We start from the raw sequence: 22414 nt of genomic DNA, 5'->3' as shown, positions 1-22414 counted from the left end.
CAAGGGACCTTGCTGCGTCGACAACCTCATGCTTCTTTAAGGTCAAAGAAAACTGGGAAGGAAAATAATATAGAGAAACGAGAAAGGAAATGTTAAATTTATCGATTTTAGTCCTTAATCCCTGATAAGAATCAAGGGGAAAAGTCTGTGCATAAGACATGATTGCAGAAATGATTAAAAGTTATTTGATGCACTTAAAAAAAAAAAACCCAACCATTGCATTCTTTTCTGCTGCAGGCAGCAGCCGTGAACTGAATCCTGAAATTTCTTTGCAGGGGAGGATTGTCCTTCCTAATATAGGATTAATAAATGAGCTGCCCCAGGACTTTCATTTATTTTATTTTATTTTATTATTTGGATTTGTATGCCGCCCCTCTCCGAAGACTCATCTCTTTTTAGCCAACAAATATCAACATTTCTTACTTACAAAAGTCCCTCCTGAATGGCTAAACGAAGGCTCGCATGGTTAGGACACCTGGTTGGAGGTTAGCAAGCCTGTGTTCAATATCAAAATGATGCTGTGGGACCAGAGATGGGTTCCTGCTGGCTCAAAACGGTTCTTCTGGCCACACACATAAACCAGCTCCCAACTGGGTAATCCCAGGGCAAAAGAGATATCGTTGGTTAAACTTTTCAACCTGGAAGCCCTTTGGCTCTTCTGATGTGACTGCAATGCTAAGGTTTCTCTTTGCATATCACACTCCTCATTTCATTTTCACCAAGCATTTGTATATATTAAGCTCTAACTTTGCCTAGGAGAAAACTGGACAGATATCACCATATTGCCTTAACCCAGTGTTTCTCAATTATTTTCTGTCACCTCCACCCCCAAAAAAGTAAACATTTGTCTCCCTTGTCCCCCCCCCCCCAACTCTCCGCTGGGACTATTATTTGCAACATTTGGTACATTTTCACTGAAAATTTTTTAAATGACATCTTAATTTATTTGGCATCATTTTGTCTGCTGCCAATATTTTTGGACATACAGTGGTACCTCATCTTACGAACGCCTCTTCTAACGAACTTTTCAAGATATGAACCCGGTGTTTAAGATTTTTTTGCCTTTTCTTCCGAACTATTTTCATTTTACGAACCCAAGCAACTGCTGCTGGGATGAAGGGGTTTCTTTTTTCCCCCTTTTTTGAAGAAAGAAAAGGGAGGGGCAGCATCCATTCACCTAGCTACCCAGCCTGAGGTGGGGGGGGCGACCCAGGAAGGACAGCACAGGAAACGTGAAGCAAATTGTTACCCTAGTGAGCAACACTGATAAGGTTGTAAGTCGAAGACTTAACAATTCACTTGAATGATGATGATCATTCAAGCCACTCCCACCAGGTCACATGGCCAGCAAGCCATCCTATGCAGTCACATGACCATTAAGCCACACCCACAAAATAAGCCACACTCACAATGTGGCAGTAAAAAGTTTGGCTGCCCGTTACTGCATGTGCCCCCCGTCATCACTCCGTGCCTCTCCCAGAGTAGCCCGCCTCATTATTTGAGAAACACTGCCTTAACCCATCCAGATCTGTTGGGCTTTGTCTCCTACCACTAGCAGCCCAGCTGTGGATGATGGAAGCTACAGTACAGAAGGGTTCAGGCTGGGATACAGCTAAAAAAGTTACTACTCTCCCTTCTCTTGAGATTTAAGAATATGATCTTCGACTTGACCTCTATATAAATCAGTTTCTGAAATGTAAGGAGCAAGTATCTATGGTCAACACAAGGTAACCAAATCTATAAGTATTATGGAGAATTCAGCAGAAAGACCAAGGTGAGAAAAACCCCTAAACTTCAAATCTTGGACATTTTTTTTAACCTAGAAGCAGGAAACCATACAGTAATCCAACTGACAGAATTTAGAGCATGAGAGTAATTTTTTTTTCATATTCCATTTTTGAAGAGTTGAAATGGAATTCTAAGGAGAGTTAGCCAAATATTCCCTGGGACTGAAGAAGGCAGACTTTTCTGTAGGCAATGGAGCAACAAAATCAGACTTCTAAGAATTTTCCTAGAGGGAACTGAGGTACAGAGAAAGATAATGGTTCCTGGGCCTTTGATAGCTGCATTGAAGACAGAACATTAGAAAATACACAGACAGATAGATGTGAGGCAGTCTTTCTTCTCTGAAAAATGCAGGAAGCATTATTCCTTCTGGTCAGATTGCTTCCATATGTAAATATTCCTTAAAGATCTCTTTGTACGTCCTGTGCTAAACTATCATATTATTAATGCTTTTAGTATGCAAGGTTGTGTGAAAAAGGAAAGGACAAAGCAAAATCTAAAAAGGGATAATAAAATATGGTCTAAAAGTACGAAATATAAGCTAAGATATAGTTCTAAAGAACTGGATGGAGATAGTATTGGAAAAAAATATGGCAATCAATAGAAACAATAAATATTTACTATCATAAATATTCTGGAGGTGCTACAGCGCCATCTAGAGGCCAAACCTTCCTTAACCTGCCCTAGATAGATGAAATTATACATATACCAGCGTACAAGCACACAGCGTCATAAATGTATAATGTTTCTTTTGCAATCTTCAGTATCAAAAAGTTCCTGATGTGTTTATTAAAATTGTGGTCCTAACTTACCTGACGGAAGCTGGAGGCAACTGGTTCTTAATTTTCATCTCTCTCTCTCTTTCATTTTTTTAAAAAGTGAAAATAAGGACAGGTGCCTATTGGCTTGCCAAGATATTTTCTCAAATCAGAAAACAAAGCCAAACTTGACATGGGTGTTCTTAGACATCTGCCATCTGCCATCCAATTAGATATATAAGCACTTTTCTTGATTTTTTTGCTTCCCTAAGGATAGCTTTTGTAATCTATTTGTGCAGTTGACCTACATTCACCCAAGGATGACTGAAATTATAAACATAAGGCTGCCTTCTCTTTATTAATTTATTTCCAGACCCATGTTGCTCCTCTACTGAAAGTTCCCTGGGTAATCATAGAATAAAATGGATATTTTGGATTGTAAGAGTAAAACAAGCATTTCTAATAAAATCTCACATAGGTAGAATGATGCAATCATCTACAGTAGTGGTCCCCAACTTCCGGGCCAAAAGCCTGTTCAAAACTGGGCAAGTGCATCAGGAGCGGTATTCACTTACTTTCCCTACTGGTTCACAAATCTCCACACATGCACAAGGTCTTCTGAACATGGGCAGAGCCTCAAAAGCATTTTAAAAAAGGGATGTCGTGATATCTGCGCGAGTGGGCAGGGCTCCCCGCAGTCGCCCCTACCAGTTTGCCCAATCCGACTGAATACCACCACTGAAGTGTGTAAACAAGAAGCTCCACTTGCACGAGTAGAAGGTGGTTGTGCTTATGTGTGATGTTCTGTTAGCACAAGCACCTTCCGCTTGTGCACTCTTGGCTCACATGAATGGATCTCCATACGCAAGCACAAGTGCCTGCCATTTGTACAGGCATGCACAAGAGCAAGCACCTTCCGCTTGCCTCTGAAGCTGCATTTGCATGAGTTGAAAGTGCACACATGCGTCACTCTCACAAATGTGCTCCTGCCACCCTTGCACCCAGCTGGGCTGCCAAGTTGGAATGATTGGGGAATGCTGATCTACAGGGACAAGGGTGATCTTTCCAGCACAGGGGTGTCAAACTCAAGGCCCATGGACCAGATCAGGCCTGTGGGGTGCTTAGATCTGGCCCATAGGGACATCCTGGAAAGAGTAAAGGACTGCCTGCAGTGCCTCTGCAAGCAAAAACAGAGCTTGCAAGATCTGTGCATGGCCCTCCTGAGCTCTGTTTTCGCTGACAGTGGGTTGCAGGAAGCTATCCCAGCCAAAAACAGAACCCAGGAACCTATTTTCACTGGTAGAGTGTTCAAGCTACTACAGGCACCATTGTCATAAGTGAAGTCAAACTGGTCACACCCACCCTGACCATGCCTATCTGGGGCCGCAAGGTCAAACACAACCCCGATGTTGCCGTCAATGAAATTGAGCTTGACTCCTCTGTTTCACAACATCGGGAGGGAAATAATTTCAACAAACTAAACCATGGAGGGGGAAAAAAGAATTGCAATCTGTCTGCTACAGAGGAGGAAGGAAATAATGCAATACTGGTTTAGTAGCCTTCTATTTGGCTTAGTACCCTTTTGTTTAGACTACCAAATGTGGGCTGCAAAGATGCCCTTGATCATTAGAGGGTGGTAAAGTATCAGAAGCCTCTCTACTGCCCCACAAAGATCACCTGAAATTTTACAGCAACAAAGCCTTCTGATCGGCACATCCCGGACACCCACAAAAGCGAAGACTCGTCACAGTTTTATTATAGTACTCTTTGTAACTCACATGCTGCTAATATCCAGGGTTTTACGCTTAGCCATATGCATCCTCTGCCTTGTTTTGTTTAAAGCCATAATCTGATTTATTGGGCTTTAACTTTGGGTATTGTGTGAATGTAGCAATTGCAGCTGATTATGAGCATTTGTTCTGAAAATTGTAGTTAATTAAATCAAGGCTTAGCATGCTGTGTGAACCCAATCTTTATGTATCCAATGGACTGGTAGACAAAAATATAGCTTGTAAATATATTTCAATAATAGGAAACCACATGAGCCTCTTAAAGTTCTGCAGGTCTAATAACTGATTAGGGTCCAAAGCAGGAAGGGCAAGATTACCATTTCTGTTGAACCGTACGGCTTTCATTATAATATTTATTTAGAATAACAATGTCATTCTGACTGTGGGCAGAAAAATCTACTGAATATGGAAAGAATTCTAGGGCTACTTTATTGGTTGACTTTTAAATCACTGCGAACAAAATGTCTACATAGATTAAAGTATCTTTATTTCATTTATTTTCTGGAACATTCTGGGCTTATATTTAACCCCAGTTAAAGAAATGCATATACATTATAAAATATTAATCTAATGAATCATTACCACTATTATATTGCTACTACTTTTAGAAAAGGAACTTTTAGGTCCTGCCTGGTTTTTAAAAGAGTGTCAATGCCACTCTGCCCTGTATCTGGAGGGGTGTATTTAGGAGGCATCTCCAGTGGGGAGGGTGCATTGATTAGACCATGTGATGGATATGTGGGTGCTAGGACAGGGACATGGACTTTCTTTTGGTTGGGGAAAACCCCAAAGCTTTCAGATTTCCCAAATGGGCCAATATGACATCTCTAATAAAGTGGAACTTTGAGGAATGCATGGCCTCGGAGTTTTCTTTCGTTGTGGGTGTTACTTGGAATCCTGACATGCACAACCTGGAGAACCAAGTTTGCAAATGTCCCCCTCCCTGCTCCATGTTCTGTATGCAAATTTATCCAAACCCAATGCTTTATCTGTCCTCAGTTTAAGCATATTTCCCTGGTTCTACCTGTTCTTGAGAAGTTAGATTTGCAACTTGTGAATGTTTGTACATCTCAAGCATTCATAATAATATCCATTTTTGTTAGTTTGTGATCCAGAGTCTCTATTATTATTATTATTATTATTATTATTATTATTATTATTATTATTATTATTTATTAGATTTGTATGCCGCCCCTCTCCGTAGACTCGGGGCGGCTCACAGCATATAATAAAACAATTCATGACAAATCTAATAGATTAAAAAAAAAACATTTAAAAACCCCATTATTAAACCAGACATACACACAGACATACCATACCATAAATTGTATAGGCCCAGGGGAGGGGGGGGAATGCCTCAATTCCCCCATGCCTCACAGCAGAGGTGAATTTTAAGGAGTTTACGGAAGGCAAGGAGGGTGGGGGCAGTTCTAATCTCCGGGGGGAGCTGGTTCCAGAGAGTCGGGGCCGCCACAGAGAAGGCTCTTTCCCTGGGACCCACCAAATGACATTGTTTAATCAACGGGACCCGGAGAAGGCCAACTCTGTGGGACCTAATCGGTCACTGGGATTCGTGCGGCAGAAGGCGGTCCCAGAGATATTCTGGTCCGATGCCATGAAGGGCTTTATAGGTCATAACCAACACTTTGAATTGTGACCGGAAATTGATCGGCAACCAATGCAGACTGCAGAGTGTTGGTGTAACATGGGCATACCTAGGGAAGCCCATGATTGCTCTTGCAGCTGCATTCTGCACGATCTGAAGTTTCCAAACACTTTTCAAAGATAGCCCCATGTAGACAGCATTACAGTAGTCGAATCTCGAGGTGATGAGGGCATGAGTGACTGTGAGCAGTGAGTCCCTTTATAGAATGTCTCCCTCCAAAATACATCAGAATATAGCTCCAGAAAGTCTTCAGGTATGCATATCAAATTGCTGGAAAGAAAGTTTATTGGTAGAGTTTTTCTATCATTGATGTATAACAGTGATGGCTAACCTTTTCCAGATAGATTGTGCATGTGCTTCCCTCAAACATGCTCCCCCCATGCATGTGCGGCAGAGACTCAACAACCAGCTGGCTGGTGAGAGGCACATGCGCATGCACCACAGAGCTGAACTAGACAACAGCTCGCATGCCCACAGAGAGGGCACTGGGTGCCACCTGTGGCATGTGTGCCATAGGTTCACCATTATGGATGTACAGTATATATGTTCTAGGAGTTTCATATTGCTAGATTTTATTACTATCTATATCTGTCCTACTGATTTTCTTTTTATACTCAATTAGTATGACCTTACAGAAATAATGTTTGCATGCCAAAGACATCAAGCCATATATCCTAGTTTATTATTGATGTAAACAACTCAGAGGCACACAAAAAGAACAATTCATCTTTGAAAGATATATATATCTTGCCCATGTTTGCAATAAGGTAAGGCAGATATGGAGCCTTATATCAGGGATCCTGCTTTAAGACTTGAGGATTTAAATTCCCAGGAATCTTCATGCTGGCTGTGTATTCTGGGAATTGAAGTCTACAAGTTGTTCTGTCTGGGTCCCCCCAGATGCCAACACCAACTAAAAAGAGTATCCAGACACACTGGTACAAAGCAAAGGCAGTTTATATATTTGAAAGCAAACACAGGTAACAAAAACTGTTCTTACAGACAGGAACGTTATGAAGCTTCACAGAGGTTTCACGATGGCCAGGCAATAAAACAGGATTCTTGCTGGCAAAAACAACACTGGAGGTAATAAAACCCATGCCTCCCCCAAGTCTTCAGCCTTTGAAGCCACAAGCCAGGATCAGAGACGCCAAGAATCGAAGCAAGGTCACAGGACTCCCAATTGATAACTCTCCACAATACAGTAAGGGCGGGCCTTCCTTTTCAACCCTGCTGAGAAGAACCACACCCAAATCCAGCTGTTACCAATTCAGGGATGGAAATACCTTGCTAATTGGTCCCTTCTTTGGGCTGCCCGTCTCTGCCTCATATCTATGATAGCCTGGGCGTCTTCATCTAATGAATCCAGGCTACTCGCTGGGGAGAGCCCCCCCTGGGGGTCTCAGGCTGCTCTCCCTCCTCCTCTTCCTCTTCTGCCTGGTCCTCCCCCTCCTGTTCATCGTCCTCCCCCTCTGAGCATGGATCCGGCAGAGTTCCAGCCGTTCCCTGAGGAGCCTCAGGCTGAATCACAACACAAGTCTTGAGGTTGCCTTGGTTGGATACCTCTGCCTTAAATTGAGCATTGGACTTGAATGAAGATTTGAGTTGAAGCATGTTACACTTTGAAGAATATTTAAATATTTTTTTTGTGAATGGAGACCTAACAAAACATTCTCCAGTTTTATTTCTGAAAAAAAACATCAACTATTTGTTTTGACTCTGCTTTCTTCCGAGAAAAGAAACATTTGCTTTCTTGAAGTTGATATGGATGATACAGAAGTTCAGTAATATGTAACCATTTGATTTCAGTTTTCTTACAGCATGTCTGTATGTGTATGCGTGTGTGCGTGTGCGTGTTATACAAGGCAAGTCTCGAGAGAGTCATATCTTTTGTGCCTGTGGCATCATAGGCTGCAGTCCCTCTTTGTGATTTGAGGCATACTGTGCCCTAGGCTACTACACTGATTTATTCAGCTGGCATCTTGATGGCATTTCACAATCTTTAGCTTAATGAGATGAGTACTTTTTTTTAGAGAAGGCAACAATTGAGCCTGGTGTGTTCTAGAATCACAGCATAAATGCCACTATTCTGGCATAGTGACCTGACAACTGTTCTAAATGGTCTATATTCTAATAAATTACAAAGGCAAAAGGTGTCCCTGTGATATTTACTCCTGACCAACTCTTGGGGAGTAGTGTTTCCTCTCCATTTCTTAAGCCAAAGAACCAATGGAGACAATTCTGTCATCACTGTACATGGCATCACACCATGTACAATGAAATATGTAATGCTATTATCTTCCTGCATGCTTATATGGTGCATACATATATATATGGTGCCATATATATGTGGTACCTATTCATCTACTTGCAGTACCATACGTATAGCTGATGAGGCCAAAACAAGACCGAAATAGATCTATCCTAGTCTCCCTTAATTTTCAAATCCAGCAAAAAACATGTGACACATACAGATAGAATTGTCGGCTATCAATAAAATTAACTGCCTTGGAAATGGCCCTGGATTGGGCCGAGAGGCAAAAAAGGAGCTGTGATGTTCCTTCAATATACCAGGGTGATTCGACACAAAATGTAACCCTTCCCTGGTACAGTGCTGAAAGGATTGGATACTGTAGCCTACAAGTTAATTCTCTGCCTTACAAGGCAGAGATTGCAGGTTCAAGTCCCAGTGAGGGTATGGCTAGCTGATGAGGCCAAAACAAGACTGAAATAGATCTATCCTAGTCTCCCTTAATTTTCAAATCCAGCAAAAAACATGTGACACATACAGATAGAATTGTTGGCTATCAATACAATTAACTGCCTTGGAAATGGCCCTGGGTTGGGCCGAGAGTCAAAAAAGGAGCTGTGATGTTCCTTCAATATACCAGGGTGATTCGACACAAAATGTAACCCTTCCCTGGTACAGAGCTGAAAGGATTGGATACTGTAGCCTAGAGGTTAATTCTCTGCCTTACAAGGCAAAGGTTGCAGGTTCAAGTCCCAGTGAGGATATGGCTAGCTGATGAGACCAAAATAAGACAGAGAGAGAGAGAGAGAGAGAGAGAGAGAGAGAGAGAGAGATGAGGTACCTTTTTTTACAGATTTAAAGCCAATTTTATTACACAAAATTTAAACTTTATTCATTTTACTTCTCACTTTGTTCTGGCATGCTTCTAATGATGTCAGAGTCACCTGAGTCAACGATAACAAGTGTATGTACTCTGTAGTACTTCCCACAAGCTGTTCCCAGTTCAATATTGTTGCCACTGTAGCGATGCACACCAGTTTTGGCTAACATAGCATAGTACTCAATTTCTGATTTTCTCTAAGCAGGACAGTTATTGGCTAGGATAACCAACTTGGCTTTGCCCTGCCGAATCATTTTCAAAGTTTGTTTATATCCAAATACATATTTACCACTTTTCATAACCAGCTGAAGTCTAGAGTTTATGGATTTTTTGTCTTCTTGGCAGCCACCATTTTGCTAGCTCACGTCGCTCCCTGCTGCTGCCGGAGGAACATCTCCAAGAGGACCAGGCCTTGGTGGTACCCATTCCTCTACTTTCATTTGCATGCTTTCCAGCTGCTAGGATGGCAGGAGCTGGGAACTCTCCCTGTCTTGCAGTATTCAGGTCTCAAACTGCCAAGCTGTAGATCTTTCATAATAAGCATCAGAGATGGGAGTCACTTACCTTCCCTACAGGTTCACAAATGTGAATGAATGCACATTACGACATGGCGGGGAAGGGCAGAGTCTCCTACAGTTACCGCTACCAGTTCAGGTGATCCAGAGGGAACTGGCAGAATATCACCACTGCTCAGCATCCTAACCACTGAGCCATCACTTCTCCTAATAACCAATAACATATTCTCACTGGGTGTGACTGAGTTTGTTTGTTTGTTTGTTTGTTTGTTTGTTTGTTTGTTTGTTTGTCTGTCTATCTATCTATCTATCTATCTATCTATCTATCTATCTATTTATCTATTTATTTATTTATTTATTTATTTATTTATTTATTTATTTATTTATTATTTATTTATTTATTTATTTATTTATTTATTTATTTATTTATTTGATTTGATTTGATTTGATTTGTATGCCGCCCCTCTCCGTAGACTCGGGGCGGTTAACAACAATAATAAAAGCAACATGTAACAATCCAATCTAATACTAAAATAACTAAAAAACCCTTATTATAAAAACCAAACATACATACAGGCATACCATGCCTAGGGGGAAAGAATCTCCTTTAATATCATCAAACAATTGGTAGGCATGAGATCATTGATTTCCACTACCTGGTCAAGTTTTGGTCCAAAAAAAGGGAAATAAATGGCAAGCGGATCGGGTTGCTTTGGCTTGGAAAAGAAAGAGTGGAGGAAGTCTGAACTGAAAAGATGACATGTCAAAGAAAGCAGGACTGATTCACTGGAATTAAGAGATGGAATCTCTTAAACTGAAAGGGAGAGGAAGTTGAGAGTTAGAACAGCCATACAGTTGTCACAAAGCTGAGATCAGAGAAATAAAGGAGATTTAGTTTACAGATACATTTAGAATAATCACCCAATCCTTCACTGGCTTATTAGGAAATATTCTTCTTTTTGTCCACCAATGCATGGTTTGGCCCCCATCATAACCTCTTCTGAGCTCATGCATCAAGCAAGTTTGGAAAGGTAATCATTTTCCAGCTTCCCTATACAATAATTCCTTTCTTATGAAGCATATGTATTGATGAAACATTTAAAATATGTTCACAACCTGTGTCATGTTGCATTTGATTTGTGCTGAGACCTGAGCTGCTACAACAGTGTGATAAATGGGGTGTCATGGAAATGCAGCCAGTGTCCCTTTAGTGCCAGCAGACTGTACACATGTTCCCAGGAAGACAGCTTTGAAAGTTCACCGATCACAACATCACTGTCACATTATGCGCTTGCATTCTCGGCAATGGAATATCAGTGCACACTCAGCAAACAGCCTTACATAATATGACCTTTCTCACACATAAACAGAAATAGGCAATCTGGGGTATAACAAGGACTATAAAAACAGTTGAAGTGACATCTAGACTGTGGTTCTTGTATAATTCAGAGAATACAAATGCGCTGGAAACGACGGCAGAGGGATTTAAAAAAAATCAAGATGGATAAAGCAATTGTGCAATTAAAGCCATACCATGTTTTTTAGAAAGAAGAGAGAGAGGAGAGATAGATGGATAGATAGATAGATAGATAGATAGATAGATAGATAGATAGGTAGGTAGGTAGGTAGGTAGGTAGGTAGGTAGGTAGGTAGGTAGGTAGGTAGGCAGGCAGGCAGGCAGGCAGGCAGGCAGGCAGGCAGGCAGGCAGGCAGGCAGGCAGGCAGGCAGGAAGGAAGGAAGGCAGATAGATAGATAGATAGATAGATAGATAGATAGATAGATAGATAGATAGATAGATAGATAGATTATTTTTTAGTTTTATTATTTATTTATTTGTCGAACAAGTATAGGACAGTAGTTTGTATAAGCATAACTTATAGTAGAAGTAGAAAGTAATGATAAAAGAAGACAATAGGACAGTAGAACAGGGGCGGTAGGCACAGTGGTGTGCTTATGCACGCCCCTTACAAACCTCTTAGAAAAGAGGAGAGGTCAACTGTTGACGATCTAAGGTTAAAGTTTTTGGGGTTTGGGGAAGAAACCACAGAGTCAGGTAGTGCATTCCAGGCACTGTTCACTCTACTGCTGAAGTCGTATTTTCTGCAGTTGAATTTGGAACAGTTTACATATAGTCCTTATCACCTCACCATAAATCTGTCCATTTTTCCAGTATTCTTTAAGATCCTCCAGAAGGGTCTTCTAACATTTGACCAGATGATAAATGATTTAGATTAGCTCTAAGTTTTGTGCTAAACAAACTCTAGAAATTATGCGGCATGCTTACTTTTACCCTCCATTGTGTTGTTTAATATTCCTTTAGCAATTGTAAAAATTGCTTAGCGGTTTAATTTTCAGGAGGAATTCCCAAATTTTCTGTGACTTTTGATTGTGGCATGCATGGAAGCAAAAAACCCTCGCCGAAAAACGGGTGCACTTGCGGCTCCGTGCACAATTTTGCTACCTCCACAGGTGCAGGAGCAAAATCATGCTGGCCCCGCAAGCACATACGATCCATGGTGGCGAATGCAATTTAGTGTTCCAGCTTGTAGCCCACCACTGGGAATAACCATCACTTTTAAAGATAGGTTCAAAATGCAGAAGGATTGTGACAGTCTTGAATATTAGAACCTCTCCAACAAGCTGCAGTTCAGTGGTGAGAAAGGTAAAGTCCTACATTTAGGCTGGAACCAAATGCCCTGGTATAGAATAGATAGCACCGAACACAATAGTAGTAAGTGTGAGAGGGATATTCTGGTGGACTACCACTTAAGAATAATCCAGCAATGTGCTACAGCTGCCTAAAAAGCCAATACAATCCTAGGCTGCATCAACAGATAGATAGTGCCAAGAGAAGAAGTAATAATACTGTTTTATACCACCATAATGAGAGCATGCTTGGAATGCTGTAACCAATTCTAGCCACCACAATATAAAAATGATGCTGAGATCCTGGAAAGTGTGCAGAAAATTGCAACAAAGAGCCTAAATCAGAGGATGAACAGTTAAGGAAGCAAGGTATGCCTCGCTTATCGAAGAGAAGGATTGTGGGGACATGATACCGGTCTTCAGACGTGGGTTTCTGCTGGTTCTAACTGCTGCTTTAAAACTGTTAATAACTGTTGTACATACTCCTGGTCAGTTGGAGGATGATGAAGAGCTTGAGGACTCTGATACAGATAGTGTTTATGAATTAGTGGTGGGCCCTGGGTTACAGGTATTAGAACAGGTGTCAGGCCAGCCACAGGATGTTGCTATGAGTCCAGAATCTAGTGAGGAAGAAACAGACGTTCGCTGGGTTAATCCTCAATTCAGAAGGGTCCAAAAATGCAAGGAACAGATGTTAGGAAAAAGATATTAAGGGGAGGAATGGGTTAAATACTGGAGTGATGTATTTGGTATGTCAGTGGGCCAGTGGGGAAGAAGGGGGGAGTTTCAATGTTGTAGTGCTAAAATGAATGTGTTTCCTTTAGAGCTCCGGAGCGAGCAAGTTCATTCTGTGTTATTTTACAGTCGTTCCTGTTGTTTTTGAATCATGCTGTGAGTACATAAATCTTGGGAGACGAAGGAGGCTGGAAGGAATGTATGTGGAATGTAATTAAGAGAGATAATGGTAGAAAATGAATGTGCTAGTCTGGATTGCATTTTGAATACAGAAGTGAAGAGAATAAAAATGGAGTTTCTTTGTTTATGAAATACTGCATTTAGTAAGAGTTATTTTTAATAGCTAAAGTTCTACCAGAAACCAGAACAGTAACTAGGCAATGATGTCATGGAGCCAATTCTGTCAGCATCTCCAAGATTGGTGCCGCCATCTTGGATTTTGCTACTGTGCAAGTGCAGAAGCTATTTTTTTATTGTTGAGGGTGCATCTTAATCGGTTCCGCCTCCCTGCGGGGGAGGATTGGAGCCAGGAAGTCAAGCCATAGTAGAAAATGGTCCGACCATGACACTTCTAAGCCCCTTAATCTCAGACCATTACTCAATTGCTCGGAGAGGAATACCATGGCGGGTGCGTGTCCTCCCTCATGAGTCGGACCCTGTACTACTTGAGTCAGGTCCATGGCTTTCATGCTGGCCATGAACTCCTGTGCCAGTCCGGAGGCTTCGCCAAGTGATAGCAGGTTGAAGTCCCCCAAGACAATAAGTCCGGGGAACTCCACCGCCAGCCCGGCTACCTCCTCGAGTAGCACAGGCAGGGCTTTTGACATGCAGCTGGGAGGCAGGTAGTGAGAAATAAGCCCACCTGAACCCCTAAGTCCAACTTCATCAAGAGAGACTCGCAACCCGCAATCTCCGGAGCAATGAGTCTACGTAGGCAAAGGCTCTCCCTGGCTATAATAGACACTCATCCCCCCCTTCCCTGGGGTCGAGGTTGATGCCATATCTGAAACCCGGCTGGGCAAATTTCAGAGAGAGGAACTCCTCTCTCTGGGCCCAGCCAGGTTTCAGTAATACATGCCAGGTCGGCCTCCCCATCCAGGATCAAGTCCCGGATGAGGAGAGCTTTATTTACCACCGACCTGGCATTGAGCAGCAGCAATCTGAGCCCAGGGCCAGAATTACACTCATCCCCCCCTCCAATTGCCCCAGCCACAAGGTACCTTGAGTTCCTGGCGAGAGGCTGCCCTTCATCTTTGAAAGCTGACCAAAGGAGAACCCGTAGTTGCTATACTGCCCTTTTTCCACCCCTAACCTGCCAAAAAATCCCAGTGACCAAAGGGAAAGCCCAAATTGACCGAATTATATGCTAAAAGCGATGCACCCCCTAACCACCATCCCTGTTCCTCAGTGTGGAATAGGCGAAAAAACAGCCGTACCTAAAAAAAAACCACTGAGACCACAAAAAATTCCTATACGGCCCCCCAAGGGCGACCCCCGCAGGCACACTGAAAGATAGGGAGTGAGAGAGGGTGTTCGCTGCTCCATTGGGTCCAGGGGTGGAAAGGAAGTGGCCTCGCGGCCAGGCCCCTTAAATAGGGCCAGCCAGGCGCTGCCCCCCCGGACCCGGAAGTCACGCAATCCCTGCGCGACCCCAGGCCGGCAGTCTCATGTTTCTCATGAGACCGCCGGCTGGAAGACGCATCATAACACACGCACCACATTCCCCAGCCCCGGCGCAACGCCTCGCCGGCCATTGAACTGCCGGCGATGTAAATCTGGGTTAATGAAACATCTGCAAAAGAACAACCAAGTTCATCAACGACCTCCCAATCCTGTTTAGAGCTATTATAAGATGAAGACCTGAGAGGCATCCTGTAATCTGAAGAAAGAATCCAAATCAAATTATGCAAATGGAGGCAGGCACAACAGAGAAACTGCATCCTGTATCCGCTGAGATTTGAGGAGGCCCTGTGAAGGCTTTCATGGATAATAATCACAGCTCATCATCTGCCGAAGGAGAATATCAATATTGAATCTCTGTCCATTTCAAGAGAGTACATTATGTCTACAGTCCTAATATGCTAGTCCCCTTTGCAGGCACATCTTTGTGAAATCCTCATTAAAAAGTCATTTGTGCTCAGAACCACAGCAATGATAGAGAAATCACTGAACAGGAGAACAGTTCTGTAGTGTCCTTTTTCTGTTCTTCACTGAGAGGAAAATAGGAACCAAATAAGAAAAAAATGCTTCCGAACAGCCTTGGATGTCCCCAGCCGTTTAGCAAATACACACTGCCCTCTATCGGAGAAAAAAAGCATAGCACCTCCAAGGCCGAAAGTCTTCCAGTTGTATTCCAACTGTATTCCAAAAGAACACAGTAGTAAAACGGTAAACAAAATGGATTCATAACAAAAGGGAAACTGGCTTTAAGTGCCACATTGGCAAAGACATCTACTTACACTGTTTTGACTAAATGTCATCAGGGGTGGGTTCTGGTTTCTCCCACTGCTGGTTTGCTCAAGGAGGCGCTGATGTAAGTACTAAAAACAATATGGCGCCGCCTATAGTAATTCTGGGAGAACCTGCTTGGGGGCATGGCAGGCCTAGGTCACTGCCGGATCTAGCAACCCAGGCCGCCAAGTTTTCTACCAATTCTTGAGAATCGATCCGAACTGGGAGGAACCCATCTCTGGATGTCATATCAGAGAAGGAGCATGCAAATAGATTAAGAATAGTTATGGGTTTATGTAACTTGTGTAAATAAAGGTAGCCCTCAACTTAATAGGGAGTGAGTCTTCGGAGAGGGGCGGCATACAAATCTAAGTAATAAATAACAGTCCACTTAGTGACCGTGCGTAGCTACCAAAACTGTAGGCACGTTCGTAGGCACTGGAAAAAAGTTGATTTATGACAAATGTTAACATTTATGACCGTTGCAGCATCCCCACGATTATGAGATTGACATTCAGATGCTTGACAACTGACTCACATTTATGACTGTTGCAGTATCCCAGAATCATCCCCTTTTGCGAACTTCTGACCAACAAAATCAATGGGGAAATCAGATTCACTTAACAACCGTGTTACTAATTTAAGAACGGCAGTGATTCACTTAACAAAGATGGCAAAAATAAAGTCATCAAATGTGTTGTGGTTAGCTCTGGCCCAGCTCCTGCCCCAAGGACTGTGGATGTGAGGGAGACATCCACATGCTGCAGGCCTGTTTTGCCCCCAGTGGAATCTGCTGATGAAGGCTCCTCTGACCAAGAAGACATGAGTGACAGGGAGGAGGAGAATGTGGCAGACAGCTCAGAAGGAGATCAATTATCTAGCTCCTCCTTGGATTCAGAACAAGAGTTAATAATACAGCCATGCAGGCGGAGAGCGATGCATAGGCAACAACAACTGAGAAATTATTATAAAAGAAAATGAGGCCACCTGTGGTTGGGTGGGGCTGTGGTAATTAGTGAGGCTGCTATAAAGAGCAGCCTGTGGGTTTGGCCATTGTGGAGGATTATCTGATCATTGTGTTTCGTGACTGCTTTACTGACTTTGGCCTTTTGTGTGCTGATTTTTCCCCGCTTTGAAACTAAACCAGGGCAAACCAGGGCAAAGTATGTTTCACTTTGTGAAAAAAGAAGGACTGTGAATTGCCTCACAGCTGCAAGGGATAAGGGACTGATAAGGGACTTGTACAAATGACCAGTTTGTTTGGAGACAAATGCTCTTTGCTATACCAAAAGAGGGCATGGTTTTAAGTGGATTTTCATTATAAAGAACATTGTTTTGAATTTTCAAACGTGTGTGTGTCTGAAATTGTATCTGTGCATTTTTGGAAGGATTCTACTAGAGAGCTCGACAGAACAAAATGGAGCAAAACTCACTTAACAAATTTCTCATTAGCAATAAGTTAAAATAAGTTGAGGACTATCTATAATACAGTGCCATGTTATATACTGCATAGTATTTCTCAATGGCCAAGTAAGACTTTGATCTAAAGATTCCTTTGAAAAACAAAGTATTAGGAAAATGGTGACACCTCCAAAGCAACTTACTAAATAGTCCCTATCACCAAATGAATTCTTACTTTATCTAGGCCTGATTTGAGCTTTTGACCTATGAGCTTTTGACCTTTGACCTTGACCAAAGGAAGAATATTATATCTACTTTCTGCATTTGTTTTTTCCATGATCATAAAATACAATGTTACAAAAACATATGATAGATGGTTCATGTTATTGTTAGACCCAAACAGTCTTCTCCGTTCCTATATGGAATTTTTTTCTACCAGGCAAGCAAGTAAGAAGTTTGGTCAAATAATCTTCCCTGTATTGGGAGATTAAGTTTCATTCAGGAACATAAGTTTTTTTAAAAAAGAAAATTGCTTTTGTTTCAACTTCTGGAGCTTTCAGAGCAAAAATGTCCAGTGGTATCATAAAGACAGGGAGATTTATTGTGGCAATACATTTTGGTGGAGTAGATTGCGGTCTACACCTGACATGCAGTCTGCAATTTGGAGTTGGCACATCCACAATAATGCAAAAGGCAAAAATAGGCAGTGATGATTACATAATCGGCAATTGTCACATGCAAAATGGTGGCTGGATGGTAATGCAATTCTGCTTGTAGTGCTGAGCCAGTTAAAGAGGCATCTGCCCTTGGTTAAGCCATAGGAGAAGACAGAGAGTTGATCCCAATGATGAGCCTGAGAAGAATTACAAGTCTCATAATGCTGATCTGTTCTTCAAACAGGCCCCAAAGCACTCATCTGAACCTGCCTGGAATAAGCTTGGCCAGCAACTTCTACACAATTCACGGTTCCATATTAGACCAAGCCCAGGACTCATTTCCCAGAAGGCAGCGCATGCAATAAAGTAACACCATCTTAAACAATTTTCTCAGCTTTGTTCCTTTTCCTCTGTTTGGATGATCCACAGAAAGAATCTTTTCCCCCATTACATATCAATTATAGTTCCAGGAAAGCCACTGAACATGAGAATCACCAATGCAGATCAGAGGTACTGTATCTGGGCTGCAAATATCTGCAAGACTACTAGATAGGCGCAAAGTGACACAGAAACAACTCCCTGTTGTGGCTGTGGTTTTCTGAGTCCTGGTGGTTATTCAGATTATTACAGCCCAGGTATAATCATCCTAATAGAAAAGATAAACACGACTTAATCCAATGTGGATTTATTTCCAGAATTTTGAGCGACCCACCACTTTGATTCATGGCTCTATTTATGATAATATTGTTTAATGCATTGAAGTAAACCTGAGATTCCCTTCTCAATGTGTGGACAATGAATGGGGAAACATATATCCCTCTCTGTAGATCATAAGATGACACATTTATGTTCAATTCATTTTAGAGATTGCTGCACATGATGAATTACGGCCTGGCCATATGTTGACAAAATTCCTGATGTTGATTTTGACAGGTAGGTGGAAAGGGAGGAACGTTTTCTGGATAAGATATAGAAGTACGTTTTTGTTTAATCCACCCATTCTGAGTCAAATTGTTCTTTAGGGGCAACTATATATACAATCAAATTGGTCCTCTAAACTATTTAATGTAATAGTACTCTCTTCTCGTGCTTGATCTAACATTGCCATATTTTGAGTGGTGGAGAGGAATTCTTCAGTAAACAAGGAAGTATATAAAGGGAAAATGTGGAGCAATCTGTTGAATGATATGTTTTCTTAATGGATATCAGTCCCAGACTTTGGGGGGAGGGGGCTGATGTGCATTATATGCATGGCTAAATGCCTATGGAGATTTGTCCAGTTGCCTCTTGAAAAAGCACCTTTCAGACATTACACTATATGCCCGATGAGCAAAATATATTTTTCCCATTGTTTACCCCAACCAAAAAAAGCTTCCCAAACCTGATTATCTGAGAATTCAGAATATTAGGTTTAGCAAATTAATATAATTTTTACCATTAGGAAACAAATTGAGCCATGAACCTCTAACCCCAAAACAACTGTAAAGTCACTCCAAATTTGGGAGTTGGAAGAAAAATCCTCCAATTAAATGATTCATTTATTTCCAAGAGACGTGCAAAGCAGAAGTGAGAATTATTGGCTAGCCTTTCACGGAGCATCCCAATGATGTTAAATCCTTCCAAACACAGAATGAGAACTGAAAAGAAAATGTTCAGTTTAAGATTATTTATAATTTGCCCAGAGAATCTATAGAGTTCCACTGCTCTAATAGTTTCCAATGGTATTAGGGCATGGCCACTAATTGACAAACTAAGAAAGGATAATCTGGTGTCCCAAATAAGCAGATATTTTTAAATGACATCAACTTAACACTGTAGAGTGCAAAGGGGAAAAATCCTGTGAAGCAGCAGTTCAATAAAGACACAAAAGCACTTAGTGGTTCTTGCTGGATTTTGTTTTTTCTGTTGTTGTTTTCAAATAGAAAGGCAGTGGGAATTCAAGGGTACTTGTTATTGACAAATCCATTTCCTTAATTTTCCTCCCAGAACATGCTATTAAGGTAGAAAATTCAAATAACCGGGAAGCATTCTTTCTTCTAGCTAAGACAATTGTATTCAGTGTTTCTTGGTGGTATGAAATTCTCCGCATTAGTCTCAAATTAACTTACACACTGGGATATGGCTTAAACAGTAGCCATGGATGTCTAAAGGATACTGAAGATATGATCCAGACACTCAGGTGTGTGTATCTATATCTATATCTATATCTATATCTATATCTATATCTATATCTATATCTATATCTATATCTATATCTATATCTATATCTATATCTATATCTATATCTATATCTATATCTATATCTATATCTATATCTATATCTATATCTATATCTATATCTATATCTATATCTATATCTATATCTATATCTATATCTATATCTATATCTATATCTATATCTATATATATTCCAAGAGTCACTTTTGAGGGGAGATGGGCGGCATACAAATTTAATTTAATTAATTAATTTATTTTAAATGCCTGCGCTCAGGAATGAGCAACCTTGGCTCTTTTAAGACTTTTGGACTTTAGCCCCCAGAATTCCCGAACCAGCACATGCTGGCTGAGGAATTGTGGGAGTTGAAGTCCACATATCTTAAAAGTTGCAAAGGGACAATTCACCATGGTCAATTTGGCATGGCCAGTGTACCACAGCCAACCCATTGCAGGACGAGTCACCATTGTTATGTCATCATGGACCAACTTGCCACAATTCAATTTAATTCTTTAGAACAATTTTTTAAATATTTTAATTTTTGTCATTCACCTTTCATTTTGTCCCTCTTTTTGCATCATTTCTTTATGATTCTATTCCACAATTTCTTTAAGTGTAAATCTTTTAGTGTAACTCTTGTTATGTGGTGAGTTGGCCATAGCAAGTAGGCCTCTACGAGATGGCCATGGCAAATTGGCTGTAGCAAGTTGTCCTAGACCCCCACCCATTCTTAAGGATAAAATCTCAATCTATGACCCTGGTTATCTCTAGAGTCCTTCAACAGTTCTGTATCGTTCGAAAGTAAGGTTTAGAGAGAGATCTAAGAAAATAGTTGTCCAAAATGCTTAGAAACATTAAAAAGTCCCAATTGTGACAATTATTAAAAGCCTGGTCATCCTAAATCCTCAAACTTTTTTTTTCCTGTTACCATTATTTTGAGGATTCTACGCTGCTTCTCCTATCAGTTTTGTGATTGATTTTATTGCCTATTTGATGCAAAGGAAAAGAATTTTGATCTGTGGTTGTCATAGCAACCTGTTCAAATTAGCAAGCTTTATTACATGTTTGAGGCATTGCTCAAACTCTGCTTTCATTCCAGAGCAAGATCTTGATTGTTAGATGTCAAACATACCTGACTATTCTTTTAAAAAACCTCTAGGAAGTCCACTATTTTTTCAGTCAGAATAGTCTATTGCTTAAAATCACAATAAATGTCTCCTCAGATCCTGGACATTCCTGTCTTTTAATTTAAGCTATTTAGTTCCTGTCCAACGTTGGTTTCAGTAGTAAACAGCAGCTGCCTCTTCTACCATGTGACCATGCTGTCAGCGCCCCAAATAGTATCTGAAAAAATAAATCAGATTCCAGTCCAAATTTCTCATACAAGGTTTGATTTATTAACCAAGCCATGTTGGTCACACTGTTGTCATCCCGATACTAACTTCCTTCCAGTACCCTACCCACGTTAAGTTTCACCCCTCATTCCCACACCCACAAGTTCATCACAAGGACCAGTCCGAGTGCAGGGATTACACTGACCTCCTCTTTACATCTGCTGGTGCAGAACAAAGGATGACCTTGGACTCTAAGAAAGGAATTTGTTGTGGCTAGTAACTTTCCCTCTCATGCAACTACCCCTCCCAGTTACCATGATGCTATTCTACTGTGGCAGGCCAAAATCTCTAACTCCAAATGATGGCTTCGGGCTGACACATGCTTAATTAGTGTAAGTAATTAAAGTAATTTAAGTATTGGATTTGTCTTATATTGTATTGCTATTGCTGTGAGCCGCCCCGAGTCTGCGGAGAGGGGCGGCATACAAATCTAATTAAACTTGAAACTTGAAACTAGTGGTACTCCTATATTTCTCCTAGTTTCCTCTGTTCAATGGAATACACACAGATTCTTTTGCCATTTCTCATAGGTGTTGGCTTCCAGATCTGATAGATTTGCATGTAAATGAAGAGGCGGGTTTTAGGGGCTTCGCTGAACTTTGCTAGCCACTGACAGGAGTTTATTTCTTTCACTGCTAGATTAGCCAATCAGCGGCGGCTAAGCAAATAATTACTATGTACGTCCATAGGTAATACCCCTCCCCTCTTAGTTTCTAGAGCATCCAATCATGGGGAGTCCATAACGGTTACGTAGTCCCGTAAGTAAACAGGTCGCCTGACAGTCCTACTGGGCCTATGTGATTCAGTTTCTTCGCATAAATGCGAATCCAGTTTTTAGATCTGATTATTATGTAGTTCTTTTTTCTTCTAGCATATAATTAAAAAAAACCAGTTTGGAATGCCCTATGGAGCAGAATGAACACAAATGTGATGGTTGCCAAACAAAAGCATGAACAAAATATTTTCAAGTTTCTAACATGGACTTACCAAGAAAGGAGATGATATTAAAATGTAAATGTTATTTTAAGAGCCCTTACTACCATGCCTGCAAAGGGAGTTAAATTAGGTCAGTAATAAATGGAGAACGGGTTCTTCCCCACAATCTTAGAATGAAGTTTTCACTGGCAAACTTCTGCCAAGTTAGCAGTTCAGTCTTTGTAAGATTACAAAATAAAAAATCCAACAATAAAAAGCTGGAGTTGGGAGAGGACATTGAAGAGCTGGGTAAAGAAAAAACCCAAACAGAACATAAAGAGAATCACGTCAGGAA

At 41.2% G+C, this 22414-nt stretch overlaps 1 pseudogene; it reads right to left on the bottom strand.

The window, feature by feature from the left end:
- Positions 1-9147: 9147 nt before the first annotated feature.
- On the bottom strand, positions 9148-9482 carry LOC139158917 (large ribosomal subunit protein eL30 pseudogene; annotated as a pseudogene).
- Positions 9483-22414: the final 12932 nt, after the last annotated feature.

This window comes from Erythrolamprus reginae, chromosome 2, assembly GCF_031021105.1.
Source record: "Erythrolamprus reginae isolate rEryReg1 chromosome 2, rEryReg1.hap1, whole genome shotgun sequence".
Classification (NCBI taxonomy): Eukaryota; Metazoa; Chordata; class Lepidosauria; order Squamata; family Dipsadidae; genus Erythrolamprus; species Erythrolamprus reginae.
The sequence above is the reverse complement of the archived record's forward strand: the minus strand, read 5'-3'. Positions and strand labels throughout refer to the sequence as shown.